General features: G+C 48.4%; 1 protein-coding gene across 10 annotated transcripts in view; it reads right to left on the bottom strand.

Annotated features, from left to right (window-relative positions):
- Plekha6 (pleckstrin homology domain containing A6) overlaps window positions 1-15,787 on the bottom strand; it is a 137,087-nt gene that overhangs the window by 64,141 nt on the left and 57,159 nt on the right. The window contains exon 1 of one of the 10 annotated variants that reach the window (XM_076831721.1): window positions 13,226-13,312. The exons of the other annotated variants lie outside the window; for them this stretch is intronic. The gene's annotated coding sequence lies outside the window, so the exon portion shown is untranslated. Of the gene's footprint in view, window positions 1-13,225; window positions 13,313-15,787 lie in introns of those variants that run through there. 10 annotated transcript variants of the gene reach the window in all.

Below are 15,787 nucleotides of genomic sequence, written 5' to 3'. Positions count from 1 at the left end.
GCTGTCTGACAGCTGCCTGAAGCCAAACACTCTGCCCTGTACAGCCTGCAACTCCTCCAACTGCAGGCAAGCCTGGAGAAGAAGTAAGAGGAGATGGTGGCGGCAAGAAGTCTCTTGGAGGCAGGGGATTGCAGGGCTGATTGGACATTTTCCTCCAGAAACAAACGGATTAGTCTTGAAATCCCAAATTACTCCTCACCCTCCCAAGGAAAACTTGACAACTTGCACAGAAAGTAAAGGAAATCAACACCTCACCAAGCCAGGATGCTAGCAAATTCTCTGCTAACCTCCAGAGATAGGTACCGCTGTGTCTTGTTCTTTGAGGAGGGACCGGAGGCCAGGTAACCAGCCTTAGGCTACATGGTTAGGAAGTGAGAGAGGACAGGGATTAGAGCCCAGGACACAGTCCAAAGCGGGCTCTCTTCCCACTTGATGTTAGTTGTGCAACTTGAAATTCCCTTCTCATGCATCATCCTACCAACTAATCCTTCCGTTTATTTTCACTGCACTGAATTCTGCATTCGTCTTGAGACTTTTGGCTGTAGAGTCAGACTGTCCCTGTTCCAATCGCAGCTCCAGCAGTTACTACCTAAGGGACTTCAGGTGAATGACTTACCTCTCTCTGTGCTCCATTCCTCCAGCTGTCAAAAAAAGTCCATAGAAGGACCCACCTCATGGGTTCATTACAGGATTAAATGAGATTATACCAGTGGAGAATTCAAGGGAGTTGCTGGCACTTAATAAATGTTCAATAAATGCCAGTGATCATTATCGTCTGCCTGCATCTGCCTTGAACTGTTCACCTCTAGGAGACAATGACCTAATTTTGACCATAAAGCCCTCAGATTATAAAACCCTTCACCACACTGTCACATAAAGATGGATGTTTAGTAATTGTTCCTAAGGAAATCATGCATCAAGATGGCACAGAGATTCCTAAATCTCATTTGTGAAGCCTTTAAAACCCCAGATCAAGTGATGGAAAGAGGCAGTCTAGGAACAGAATAATCGGCACCTGGGAATCTCAAACAGGAGGGAGGTCTGCCTCTAGTGCCTTTTTTTCTTTCTTTCTTTTTTTGGTCCTAGGTTTTGAATCCAGGAGCACTTAACCATTGAGCCACATTCCCCAACCCTTTTTTAATATTCTGAGACAGGGTCTTGCTGAGTTGCTTAGGGCCTTGCTAAATTGCTGAGGCTGGCCTTGAACTTGCAATCCTCTTGCCTCTGGCCTTCACATCAACTTACAGCTTGCCCTGTGCGCATGTGTGACCGCCGGCCCACACTCTCAGCTGGGATTACAGGAGTGTGCATGCATGCCCGCCCTGATGCCTTTGGAACTGGGACGTAGACTTCTTCTTCTGTCATGTCTTACTTGGAAATTAAAAAGCAAGTGAATGCTAGGAGCATCATCACTGGGCACGAAGAATCTCAAGTTCTAGTGCTCTTGCTGTTACCTATGCAGCTCTATCATGTGGACAAGTTCTTGTTCCCTGGGGGCCCACTAGACACAAGGGAGGGAATTGAGTGGCCCCTAGAGTACGTGAGAGCGCAAAAGAAGCCACCCAAAGCCTGGGAGCTTTGGGTTCTTCTGGAAAAGCCTCTCTCCAAAGGCCAACTGCTCACCTGAAACTTTCTCCCTATCTGAGAGGGTTAGATTGGGCTGGGAGGACCCACGGCCTGAGAGTAAATTCGGGGATCGTGTGCCTAGAGGGCGGAAGGGGATGGGCAGGGTGGCCAGAGGTCACATAGCCGTCAGACTTCCCTCCAATGTTCCCTCTGTGACAGAGGCAGAGGAGGGCAGGGCGATTTTCTAACTATAAACAGACACTCAAGAAGCCCCAAACCACATGTGTGCACATGTGGGGACAAGAGGGAAGCGTAGTCACTCCAGGACGAATGTGAGCAGGGGACAGGGCTGTGAGGAGGCAGCGTGAGGCCGGGAGGGGTGGTTGCGTGTCTGTTGGTGCCCAAGGATGCAGAAGCAGAACCAGGCGTTGTGAGGCCTAACCCCCACAATGTGGGGGCCTTATTAAGAAAGAGACTACAACTACGAATTTATGTGTCAGAACCTTGGAAAGGGCCAGTGCCAGTGAGGGACCTCAATGAGAAGCCACGTTACTTCACGTCAACTTACAGCCTGCCCCGCGAGCATGTGTGACCGCTGGCCCACGCTCGCACACGTGTGTCTCCACGAGCCTCCCTGTCTCTTTCCAACGCTATTTCTCTCTCCTCTCACTCAGTGCTCTGCCTGACCTGATTATTATTTTTTTAAAATGGCACAGAGCATGAGCTAGAACTCCCACACCTTGGAACTCAGTTCCTGGGCCCCTCGGTGCCATGGGTGTCCCATCCCACCCTCTCCAGTATACTGCATCAGGGCCATCTCCCTGGTCCACATGTTTGGCTACAATCAGCCCCACCTTCCCCAAAGGGCACACACAGCAAAGCCCTCCAGGCTGCCAGAAAAGGGGAAACCACAGCTCTCCCCACTGCCCGGCCCTGCATTCCAGCCCTGCGCCCAGAGATTGACCTTCTCTGTGGCTGGCTGCAGATGTGTCTGTGTTACAGAAATAGTCTACTTCTGGGCCTCTCCAGGCCCTCCTGCTGCTCCGCTCAGAGACTCCCCCACCTCACAGGCTCCAGGGAAGTCAGGCGAGATGGGAGGAAGGTAGTTCTGCGGCGCCCTCCCACACAGCCCTAGGAGCACAGCCAAGCAGGGCCTGGGGCCTGCCTTCTGCCTGCTCCTCCAGCCCCGGGACTGCTGTTCCACATCTGCACACGTGGTAGATGGAGGTGAGAGGTTTAGGGAGTGAAGATGGAAGAGGACAGGAAGCAAGAGAAGCAGAGCATCATGGGAACTTCTCCTATGTGACCCCAGGAAGGTGGGGTCGGGTAGGCATATGGTTCTCACCACCCACAGAGACACCTCCACATCCCTCCCTCCCAGCCACCAGCTCCACTGAGAGAGAAATTAAAAGAATCGGCAGGGTAGAGATATAGATAGATTCCGATGGAGGAAGTCACTGACTGACTAATGCATCCTTCTTCCTAAAAAAAAATCTCCTGGCTCTAACAACATTTGTCTGTGATGTGCCATTTAAACTTCTGGTGAATTGTTTTTCTCTTGTTGAAAAAATCTCAGGGACGGGGTTGTGGCTCAGTGACAGAGCGCTTGCCTAGCCTGCATGAGGCACTGGGTGTGATCCCCCGCAACACATAAAAATAAACAAATAAAATAAAGGTATTGTGTCCATCTATAACTAAAAAAAGAAAAAGAAAAAAAAAGAAAGACAAAAATCTCAGAATAAAGATTAATCCTCGTCCACCTCTAACTTTCCTCTTTCCGTCAAGAAATTCTACTACTATCGGGCTGGGGATGTGGCTCAAGCGGTATCGCGCTCGCCTGGCATGCGTGCGGCCCGGGTTCGATCCTCAGCACCACATACAGACAAAGATGTTGTTTCTGCCAAATACTAAAAAATAAATATTAAAATTCTCTCTCTCCCAATCTCTCACTCTCTCTCACTCTTTCTTTAAAAAAAAAAAAAAAAAAAAAAAAGAAATTCTACTACGGCCATTTGAGCTCAGCAGCTACAGAGGACAAGAGCCCTGCCCTGGAGAAGCTCCATCCACTGGGGCCTCCTCCCAGCTCACCTGGGATAGAACTGCTGGACTTCCTCATCAGAAGGGACAGGAGGAAGAATCTGCATCCTAAATTTGCATCCTGCTCAGCTCCTTGGGAGCAGTGCGGCTTTGGACAACTTACTCAAACTCTCTATGCTTCAGTTTCTTAGATGCAATCTTGTACCTCGTGGGATTTGTTGTGAGAATTCAATGACTTCGTTCACACAGAAACAATGCCGTGACAGTTAATGGCCATCATCATCTCAGTCTCCCAAGCTATGGGGCACCAGAAACATAGGAAGTGAAATCCATCCTCCTCTACATTGCTAATTGTGAGCTGTTCATTGTCAAAGATCAAAAAGGACTTGGGGCTCTCTTTGCCTATTTGGGTTACCCAGCCCCCCAAGCTCCATTAGTGTAGGTAAGGGAGGGACGATGGCACCTTGGCCTTGTCGTCTTCTTCCTATACCTCGTATCTCCCCAGCCCCCTGACCTCCTGAACCTCCACACCTTTCTTATGGTCCAAACTTGATTGGGTTTGTGGAGCATGGGAAAGAGAAATCTAGAAGAGTGCTCTCTGTCATTTCTGCATGCAGTCAGAGGCTTGTCTTTTCTCTTCTCTGGGGTTTCTTTGGATGAAAGTAGCGGCCATCCAGAAAGGTGCCAAATTCCATATCCCCTACACCTAAACTATTGTCTTCTCATGCAGAAATAATATCTTTTTTTTGGCGGGGGGGGGGGGTAGTTACCGGGGATTTAACCCAGGGGCGCTTTACCACTGAGCTACATCCCCAGCCCTTTTTTTTTTTTTTTTTTTTTTTGAAACAGGGTCTTACTAAGTTGCTGAGAGTCTCACTAAGTATCAAGGCTTAGTGAGATGCTCCTGCCTCAGCCTTCCGTCATGCAGAAATAATTCTATCTTCATTAATCTGGTCCATCTAAAAGATGGGGGCCTCAGTCCTCCTCTGAGCCCAAGATGGAATGAGAGACCATAGACGGGTTCAATTACATTATGAAGGACTGAATTTAGAATCGGTGATGAGCTTTCCAAATGTGAAGTGATTGGACGTTGACTCCCTGGTGTCTGAATCTGCTACGAAGGACTTAAATAAAACAATAGCATTTTACCAGTGGATAGGGTAACAGGTGGAATGGCCACTGTTTCAGGCTCTCCTCATGGGGAATGGCAGTGACATAACCATGTCCTGGCTCCTTCAGTCACACTGCCATGCTATCTACTAGACCTGTCAGTGGTCATCATCAGACAGCAAAAGAGCTGAGCATGAGAGGCCAGAGGTGTAAACTCTCCAAGCCAAACTCATGTATGCCCCTTTCTAGAAACTGCCCCCACCCCAACATCCACAGTTACCATGGAAATAGCCACATTCCCAAAACTCGGGACTGTCTTGGTTACCACTTGTGCCATTCTCCTGGTTACCTGGTACACCCTGTGATCTCAGCTCAGCCCAAATCTCTCCCCCAAGATGAGAACCAGGATTGAGAGAGAAGAGAGATCAGTCCTCTTCCAGGTGACCCCACTGGTCAACCTGGACACAAGGGAAACAGCCTCCCGTCTCTCCCACCCTGTGGGCTGACCAGGAAGCTGAAAGTCCTCTCTGCAACCCGCAAAAGGAGGGAGCCAGCCGAGGGCACGCCTTGGCCTACGGCTTCTTGGTTCCAATTCGTTCCTGTGGTCCAGCCATGTCTCCGACCTTGAGCTCTGAGAAACACACCAGTACCCCCATATTAAATCTCCACTGGGACTTTAGCTGTTTTGAGTGGTTTCTTAACTTGGACCCAGAAGACTCCCCACTAACACCAGGGAAGGGATCAGGTGACTTCTAGAGGACCCAGCATCTCACCTCAGCTTGCCATGCACGGTTGGGATGAGGGAGAAACGAGGCAAATGGGAGGAAGAAGGAACAGGACTAGGAGTTCTGGAGGATTTGGTTTCCCTATGGGCCAAGCCATCTGGGAGGGCAAGGGTTGAGAGAAAGCAGGCAAGCTCACTACCACAGCATGGAGAAGCTCCAGGTGTGCACGAGTGAGAGGGAGCTGGCAACAGGAGACACGGGTTGGCCCCAAGATCCCCAGGTGTGTGTAGTACGTCATTGACTCCTGCCGGCTGAAGGACTCAGGGAAGGCCGAGCTGGTGGCTAGCAAGTGGACACAGCTTTGAAGCATATTCCCAACAATGGACAGGCATCACTGAGAAGAAAGTCGTGCATTCTTTCCAGTACTTTCTAAAGTACCTGGGTCCTCTGCTGTTTTAAAACCCCACAATTCTCACAGGCCAATGGGTCCAGTCTGCCCCTCAAGTGTTCTTTAGGAAAGTCTACTTCCCTGGCACCAATGGTCCCTTTAAGAAGATTTCCGCCCCAACCCCCCATCTGTTCTCTAATTGGCTGGAGCAGATGTTCCTTGTTCCTATGGCAACCAACCTACCATCCCTCCTAGTGGGTATCTTCCAAATGAAGGACACAGCACAGGCCACTCTCCTCCAGACCAGCTGGCACTTCTGTTGCTTAGAGTTCACTGACAACAGGCTCCTCTCTGCAGAGAAGCACATGGACACGTGTGCCTGCTTAGGGAGGGTCCAAATCTGACCTGACCTAGGCATGAGCCAGAGATGGCAGTGGCTATCCGGCAGCATCCAGAAGGTAGAAGAGGGAGGTCATCTATACCATTGCCCACGCAGCAGGCCCATGTCCATCTTTCCAATGAAGTGTTATGTTCGGCAGATTGAATTAGCACTTCCTCTGACGTCTTTTCACATCACTAATGAAGACCAGTGAGACCCCCTAATTGAATTCTCCCCATCCCAAGCTGCACATCACTCTCATCCTTATCTGGGGATTATGGTCCTAGCACTTGGGCCCTCTCTCCAGATGCTCTGTACTCTGAATGAGATTTGTGCAGCCAGGAGCCGGAGGGGAGGCAGGAAGCATGGAGCATTCCATTAGCTCTGCACAGGGGCCCCCTCCACTGTGGATGATGATTCCCTCACTCAACCCAACTTGACCCCATTTGTTCTTGGCTCTCTCAGCCCCCACAAAGCCAGCTGGATTCTTCTTGTAAAGCCACAAAGTTGACTGAACTTTAGCTTCCTCTCTTCGGAGCTTTTTAGCCTACTGAGGTCCCAGCAGTCAATGTATAAATAAGAATGAGTCAATAAATGATCCCTTCCAAATGTGCAGAAAGTGCCTCCCGCCAGAGAAGACGCCAGATTTGGAGCTCCCCGGCCCCACCCTGGATGTTTCTTCGCTCCTTCCAAAGGAGGCAAGATCCCTACCCTGAGGAAAAAGTCTATAGACAGACAGACCTGGAATCACAGCTTGGCCACTTGCCAGCTGAAGGGCATTAGGCAAGTCCCTGATCCCCTGAGCCCCAGCTTCCTCATCTGTAAAATGGGAAGATAATTTCAACCTTTTAAGATTATAGGAGGCAACACGGAACCACAGTGCTTTCATAGCATTCCAAAATCCACAGACAGCTAAAAACAAAGTGTTTTTTTGTTTTGTTTTTCCTAACTCAACTGGCAGCAAAACCCAACCAGACTTGAACCTATCTGGCAGCAGAACATAACCTGACCTGGTATGAGACTCTTTATGCATCCCACTTACGTGACTCTTTAGATAAGTCTTGCTGCAGCATTATTAAATGTCTGATGGTGGGGCTGCTCAGTGCGTGCTGAAGGCTTTATGTAATACGCAGTATGTACCATGTACTGAGCTAAGCTCCACAGGCCCTGCAAGTTTCCAATAATGAAGTGTAGGACTCTATAACCACAGCTTAGTCCCCAAAGACAGGGATTTCAGGACAGTCACCAGAGTTATTTAAGCTTAAGATACTGACACTCGTGACAGCCATTCAAAGCCCCTTGCCTCACCTCCAACCTGGAGAGGATCTCTGGGTTCCTGCAGCCCGGAGCTGGCTCCCTGGGACGCAAGTTGGTATGGGGCAGGGGAGACGATCCAAAGACCGGCCCATAAAACCCTGCTGCTTTTCTACGCCCAGCAGACTGGTAGAGGCAGTGTGTTGTTATTATTTGGTTGGACTTCAGGTACAGACATGCCTCGGGATTCCAAACATGCCTCCCGACTCCCCACCTCACTGGGCTTCCAGCCCTCTCTGCCCTACCACCCCACAGCTCATCCGCATCACCTATTCCCTAGAGGCATCCCAGGGGAATACGTGACCCAAACAAGGACACACCATGAGAAGGGGGATCTGGGTTTGCAGGCACCTGGACGAAAGGAAGGAAAATCTTCTGAGTGTGAGGGTGACGATGAAGATGGGACTCCGAAGGTGAGGGGGACAGACACCTGCAACATACAGTGGAACAGGTTTGGCATGTTTCTCCTGATGCCATCTCATGGCCCCGGGAGGCTTTTAAAAGGAGAAACCAGTCCTGGTCAGTAACAGTGAACAACCTTGGGCAATTCCATTCCTCAGATCTCTTGGCTCTAGCCAGACGTGGTAGGAACTGGTGGGTCACTGTATGACTCAACCTTCTCTGAGGCACAGTCACCTAAGTGGGCTTCTCAGTTCTGACCCTGGATCTGCCAGATACCCAGCCAGGCTCCATCCTGCCACCTTAAGCCACCTTCCAACAGGCAGGCAATCCAACTGCGGGAGACCTGCAGTGCTGGCTGAGGTAGGGGACGCTCTTCTCTCAGAATGGTCAGGTCTACCCTATGTTCTTGGAGAGTCCCCACTGTCAGGTGGAGCACTGAAGCAGGCAGAGTTAAGCGTCAGACTGGTGGCAATTCAATTCAATTCCCTCATCTCACAGACGAAGCATCTGAGGCCAGAAGACATGGACGGAGTTGCCCAAGACCACAAAGCAAGTTAGAGACAAAGGTGGCCCAGGAGTGGCGATACAATTTCCATGGCCTACCCATGATAAACCCAGGACTGTCTTTAAAGGTCCCAGTCATGCCAGGCGTGGTGGCACACGCCTGTAATCCCAGCAGCTCGGGAGGCTGAGGCAGGACGATCCTGAGTTCAAAGCCAGCTGCAGTAACTTAAAGAGACCCTGTCTCAAAAAAAATAAAACACAAATGGCTGGGGATACGGCTCAGTGGCTAAGTGCCCCCGGGTTCAATCACCAGTACCTAAACAAACAAAACCAAATAAAAGGTCTGTGTCATGTTCTTGACCTTTGCATTCAGAAGAAGCCAAGCTGGACGGTTCATTCCTTCTACCCTCCTGGCTTGAGCATCTCAGAAAAGATGCTTTTTTTTTTTTTCTTTCAGTAATTGAGATTGAACCCAGGGGCTGGCACACATTAGGCAAGTGCTCTAACCACTGAGCGACATCCAGTCTTTTTAAAATTTTGAGACAGGGTCTCCCTAAGTTGCCAAAACCAGCTTCTACCTTGCCCTCTTCCTGCCTCAAACCTTGCGGCGCCCCCCCCCCCGCCACCCCCCCACATACACCCCATAGTGGTAGGATTCCAGCATGCCTGCAGAGTGCAGAGAACTTCAACATGCACTTCCTGGATCCTCCTTCATTTGGGTCCCCCCCCTCAGTTCATACACACAGGTCTGTGGCATCCATCATCTGTCAGAGGTTGTCTGTGCTACGGTTCTAAGCGCCAGGCCCCTGGGTTGACCCAGCACCAACCAGAAACCCTGGGGCAGGGAGAAATCTCAGGCACCTTGGCTTGGTCTCCCAGATTAGAACCTGATGTTCCCCCTACTAGCTTATCCTACTTCTCTCTGCCCCCCGTCCCCCAAATTTAACAGCCTTCCTAATTTAGGAAATTGACTGCTTTCGTGTTGCAGAACATGAAAATGGGGTGGGAAAATTAGAAAATTCTCTCCCAAAAAGAAGTTCCTGTGTTTTCTAAAAAAGGGCCTTGGGATGAACCTCAAAAAAAAAAAAAAAAAAAAAAAAAAAAAGAGCCTCTAGTTCAGTTTCCAGGGTGGTTTGAAACTAGTTTTTCCCTGAGAGCTTTCACTTATACAAGTCTGCACACATGTGCACACCAATCCGTGTCTCGGGTCCTGGCAGCTGGGGATCTGCCTGGGGAATCCCACGTGTTTGTTACAATTCCAGGCCTGACTCCTCAAAGGTAGAAGGACTCAGACACTCCAATGTCTTCAAGAGTACAGAGTTGGAAAAGCTCCAGTCTAAACTCAAGAGCTCAAATAGACCCACCACTTCAAAACCTGACACTGAGATTTTTTTTTTTTTTAAATGGCCTTGTCTCTTGACCACCTTGTTTCTGAATGATTGACACTAGACACAAAGGACCCAAATAAATGTAAAATATATCTTGTGCTGTTCCCAAAATACAGCCCACACATCCCCTTCCATCTTTTCCAAGGATGGAAGGAAGATGACTTCCAACAATTCTAGAAGATGAGTGTGGGAATAGGAACTGGCAAGGCCCAGTCCACAGCCCCTCAGAGAAAGGAAGGTCTGCTGCCTGTCATTCAGAACACAGGGGAAGAGGAAGCAGGGCACATCCCTTTGCTGGTGGCCTTGTGCCAGAGACAAGAACTTCTTACAGATTCAGAATGTAGAAGCCAAGACTCATCATGTTCAAAGGACCCACAGAGAAAGAGTGATGGTAGCAAGATCAGATTTCAAATTTTCAAGAATCTGCTCCAAAGAGGCCTTATCAGGGAGTCTGTTTGGGGAAGATCCTGGAGGCAAAACTTTTTGGATTTCATGGACCAGTAAAATTTCAAAAAAAAAAAAAAGAAAGAAAAAGAAATTTGAGGAACCAATAGAAGGTTGCCAACTTTTTATTTTGCCAAATAAGGACATTTTAAAAGCCCAGCTACCATCTATTCTCACCATCAGTTCATGAAAAGAATCAGAATGCTGTAACCTCAAAATATTTTAGCTCATCTCCTATCCGCACAGAAATACATTTTAACTAAATACATCTTGCTTTCTGGAAAAATAAATAAATAAATAATCGAGTACATTTCCCCTGCTTTTCTCACAATGCCTCAGACTGGCGTAAACTCTTCCATGGACCAAAATTTGGGAATCAGTAGGCTAGATGAACTCTATATCAGTTTTGGCTGGAGCCTAAGAACTAAAAGAAAACTCCTAATCCTTGGAGACTTAGACCTTCCCAATTGGACATGCGTGGAAGAGAGGGGACAGGCATGCTATCTTTGCTTATGTGAAGACACTCTGCCAATTACAAAGCACGAACGCATGTTGATTATTGTATAAATCAAGTGTTCGTATTTGGCAAGCATCTTCCTCCCTAATGGACCTCCCAAGTTTCTGAGAGCCCCTGAATTTTACCGTCCCCTTGGCCTGTTCAGGAAGGCATGCATAATTCAAAGAGAAGAAGGCAATTTGCCTCAAGCCAAGAATTATTGGATGACTAGATGTAGCTCAGGAGTAGAGGCCTGCCTAGTACACACGAGGCCCTGGGTTCTGTCCCAGCACTGGGGGGAAAAAACAATCCAAGACATAAAGTCAATTTATGGTGAGTGGCACAGACCATCAAACCAGCAATATAACATAAGCATGAAACCTCTGATGTTATTTAATTGCACAATTCACAGCCCAGAGAAGACAGAATCCATCCCAGGGAGCAGTTTTTCCATTCTGCCTTTCACAGATTATGGCTTCCTTCTCATTACCCTGCTGTGGAAAGTATGGTGGATGAACAGGTTCAGGGACATACATACAAGAAGGACTCTGTCATGGGGCAGGGGGAAGTACGCCAGGTACACAGTATGGCACACTGGGTTAGGACTGGATCTTAATTCTAACCCTTACCCTTCTGCTGACTAACCTGTGGCAAGAGTTCGAATTAAGATCCAACCTCTAATCCCAGCAGCATCTTTTGATTTCTGTTTCCTTATCTGTACTGTAGGGACAAACTTCAATCTGGGTGACCCTAGGGGGCAGAAGCAGCTCCAAATGCTCCCTGGGACCTCGCAGGGGCACCTGCTGATTTGTACTTGACTGACAGTGGAAATACAAAACTGCTCTGCTTCTGAGCACAAAAGAACAATGCAATCAAACAAAAGATGGTTATGACTATCTGTTGTTCAAAATCACGCACAGCACCATCTACCAAACATACATTAATGCTGCAAATTCTATTTGGAAGTAGCTAGCGATATAAATCTAAAAATTTTCTTAAATACCCAAAGTTTCAAAAATAACTGTACAAACTATTAATTATGTTGTCTAACAAACAGCAATGTGATTGCCTCCCAAATTCAACTGCACCGTCTGATTTTGTGTGTTCAAAATATGTTTTTACTGCATGGTGCCCAGCTCACATCATCTCATTTTATTCAGAAGTGAGTAGGCGAACCCTGGTTTTCTCACCTATCCCAGATTATCTCTCTGCAGAGTTGAGATCTCTGGATGGGCTGCAAGTCTGGAATGCATCAGAGTTTGGGGCTCCCCAGCCCCCACTTCTTATTTCCTTTATAACCACCCTAGGTTTCTGCCTCCAGCTCTCTCCAGGACGCTCCTAGACCAAAGCATATCTCCCCACCCCAATCTGCTTTACAAAAACCACCTCCAGCCTCTTGCTGAGTCCCATTCATCCCGGCCCACCCACCTCTCTTGCTGGATCCAGCCCCACAGCATGTGCTGCCACAGGGCCAGCCACTGCTCAAATGGGTCTTGGCAGCTAGGCCAGGCTGCCCGCCCACCAACCCCCTGTACAAGGTAGTTCTCTGATCTCTGTTCCTTGCCACTGATAACACAGGAAATGAACAGAGAAGACAGAGCTGCATTCAGCCAGCCTCACCCACCACCCACCAATCACCTCCCCACCCAAATTTGTTTTCAGGCTGAATGCCAGCCCCACCCATCCAAGGCATTGGCCTCCTTCCTGTTCCATTCTGAGGCAGAAGAAAGTGCTCCTGGCACTGGTCTGGGAGCTAGGAATCCTTAGGCTGGTTCGGTCTAACTGCACACGGAGCCCAGGCTGGAATCACACCGGTCACAGTTAGCGTGGTGGTGCACACCTGTGATCCCAGCAGCTCTGGAGGCTGAGGCAGGAGGATTGCAAGTTCAAAGCCAGCCTCAGCAACAGTGAGGCACTAAGCAACTTAGTGAGACCCTGTCTCTAAATAAAGTACAAAATAGGGCTGGGGATGGGGTTCAGTGGTCGATCGCCCCTGAGTTCAATCCCAGGTACTTAAATAAATAAATAAAATAAAAACCCAGAGCTGACTCTAGGTTATGCATCTCCAGTGTGGACAACGTCTCTAAATTCTCTCTGCAACCCCTGACGCCAAGTGAGGAAATATTCACATTCTATTCCAAAAATTAAAAATGTTCACTAACTTCTTGATGGAAACCCCAGGAAGATGGACATTTATGGGACATTCTTATTTGTCAGGAGAGAAAGAGGAATGAAAGGAAAGAGGAAAAGGTGATTTGCATCCCAACTACGAAAGGGCATGCCCCAGACCCGCACGCGCATGCAACACACACACACACACACACACAGTCTCTCTCCCTCTTTCTCTTGTCTCATCCCTTGCTAGGACATAGTCCTCTGTGTCCAGCACATGCATCATTCTCCCTGGTCCTCCCCACAGGTTTGGGTAGCCCAGTTCTTTCCAGCCGAGATTCCCAGGAACCCTGATTTTACCTTTCATGCTGAAAGTCGGAACCCAACTAGGAGATGGCAGACGCTGACCAGGAAGCAAAGAAGCAAAACTCCTGGTTGCAAGAACACTGCCCAGGGTGGACCATGCAGCCCTCGTGCGTGAGAAGGAAGGAGACAGGGAGAGAGCCCCGGGAGGGAGAATTTCCCCAGCTCCCCAGCAAGACTCTGGTGTGGGCTCTCTCCCTGCTCCAGCACGGACTGAAAACCGAGGGCAAGTCTCCCCGGCAAGCTGGCTCTGAAATCTGAAACTGCAGGTTGGCCGGGTCCTACATAAACACACTCACACCCCCGGCTCCTGGAGCCTGATGGCTCACGCCCTCGCCTTCCCCTGGCTCCCACCCCACCGCTCCTCAGTAACATCAGACAGCCCCCTAGCTGCAGCTCCTCAGAAAGCGAGCCACAGCACAGGCACCCAGAGACCTGCCCAGCGCTGTCCACTGCTCTCCAGCCCCAACGCCTCCTGCAGTTCAAATGCAGGTACTTAATTCAGCAGAGCTCGGGATTGTGGAATGAGGGTGATAGGCAAGTTCCCGGCCTAGGCACAGAGACTGCAGAATCTTCCTCCAGATCAAGGAATAATATTCTCCTCTAAGGATCTGCCAGAGAGCTGGGTCTGATACATACAAAGGGCTGAACTTACCTTCCTCTCCTCTTCCAGTTTTCTGCATTTCACTCTTAGAGGACCATCTCTTTCCCTTATGTTTTCACCCATAATAGATTCAGGCTAGGTGAGAACAGGAAAAGACTGCAGCAGGCACGGTGACAAATGCCTCTTTTGCATATGAGAGAGCTGGGACCAGAAATGGGTTGGCAAAGCCCAGGAGGGCTCCCAGCCCAAGATGGTACCTTAGTTGATACAAGGGAAAGAAGAGGCCTTATTGCAAATAGATACTCACTTGAATCACTCACTGATGGTGAGAAAAAGGTCCCTTAACCTCCCTGAGCCTCCATTTCCTCATTTGTAAAATGAGTTAATAATACAACCTCAGAGAGTAACAGTTAAATAAGGGACCGTGTGCTGGGCACGATGATGAGCGCCTGTAATCCCAGCAACTCGGGAGGCTGAGGCAGGAGGATCACAAGTTTAAAGTCAGCCTCAGCAACTTAATGAGGCCCTCAGCAACTTGGCACCCTGTCTCAAAATAAAAACAAAAAGGGCTGGGGAGGGCTGGGGTTGTGGCTCAGCGGTAGAGTGCAAAGCCCTGGGTTTAATCCTCAGCAACACACAAAAATAAACAAATTAAATAAAACTATTGTGTCCAACTAAAAATTATTTTTTAAAGGGGGGGGGGGAGCTGGGGATGTGGCTTGGTGGTGAAGCACCCCTGGGTTCAATCCCTAGTACAAAAGAAAAAAAATAGTGGTGAGGACCATGTGTACGGCAGGAGACACACAGTAGGCACTCTACAAATATCCATGGCTCTCCTCTGCTCACCATTCAACACTTCCTCTTATTAGATTATTTCTGAATCAAGAAGAGATCTATCAATTGCCTTTAGTATTTACTGTTCCTTCAGGGTTAGTTTAATGCTTCTCATTCACTGCCTTTCTGTCAACCTATTAACCTTCACAGTTTACTATGAACAGCACTTCATTTCCGTCCAGGGACATCTTTGATCTGCAGTGTCACAGGCATATCCCCACTGAAGACCTCCCCACAGTTGTTCCTCAGATCTCCACCCCCAGGCTCCAAGCTTCCAGACCATGAACCCATCCACCTACTGAGCAATTATTTCCAGGAGTCTACCCAGGCCCTGGGTAACTGGTCTTTGCCTTAAACCCAGCATGTCTAAAATCAAATTGACTCTAAGTCAGGGGTGGTGGTGCACAGCTATTGGGGAGACTGAGGCCAGAGGATTGCAAGTCTGGGCAACTTAGTGAGACCCTAACTCAAAATAAATCAAAAGGACTGAGGTAGAGTAGCCCTGGGTTCAATCCCCAGTACCATAAATAAATAAATAAATATTTTATTTTATTACAGTGTTGGTATGGTACTGGCTCCAAGGCAAAGTGAATGAAGGCAGAATTCATTAAATATGCTACCATTTATGTCAAAAATAATTTATAACTACCTATATTTTATTTGTTTTATTTCTAGAGTCAACAAACCTAGGTAAAGGATGAGATGATACATTTCCAGCTTCATGGGCCACAGACTCTTGCAACTACTCAGTTCTGGCTTTGTAAAACAAAAACAGCCAGAGACAATGAGTATAAATGCACAAGCGTGACTGTCACCAAAACGCCACCTGTGAAAGCCGAAGTCCAAATGTCATATTAATTTTCACGTATCACGAAACAATCTTCTTTTGATTTTTTCCCAACTGTTTAAAATGTAAACACCATTCTTAGTGCATGGATTATACGAAATTAGGTGGTGGGCCAAACTTGGGCCGTGGGTCATAGTTGGCTGACCCTTGGCTTACAGCATCTCAGGAAGGACACAGTGGACACCGGGTAGATCAGAGATGGGCAGGAAGGAGACCTTTGCAGAGGACTTTTCTGTACCATTTGAATAAAATAACCTACGCAGGTTAAAACAAT

This window comes from Callospermophilus lateralis, chromosome 13, assembly GCF_048772815.1.
Source record: "Callospermophilus lateralis isolate mCalLat2 chromosome 13, mCalLat2.hap1, whole genome shotgun sequence".
NCBI classification, from domain to species: domain Eukaryota; kingdom Metazoa; phylum Chordata; class Mammalia; order Rodentia; family Sciuridae; genus Callospermophilus; species Callospermophilus lateralis.
This window is presented reverse-complemented; position numbering and strand designations above follow the sequence as displayed.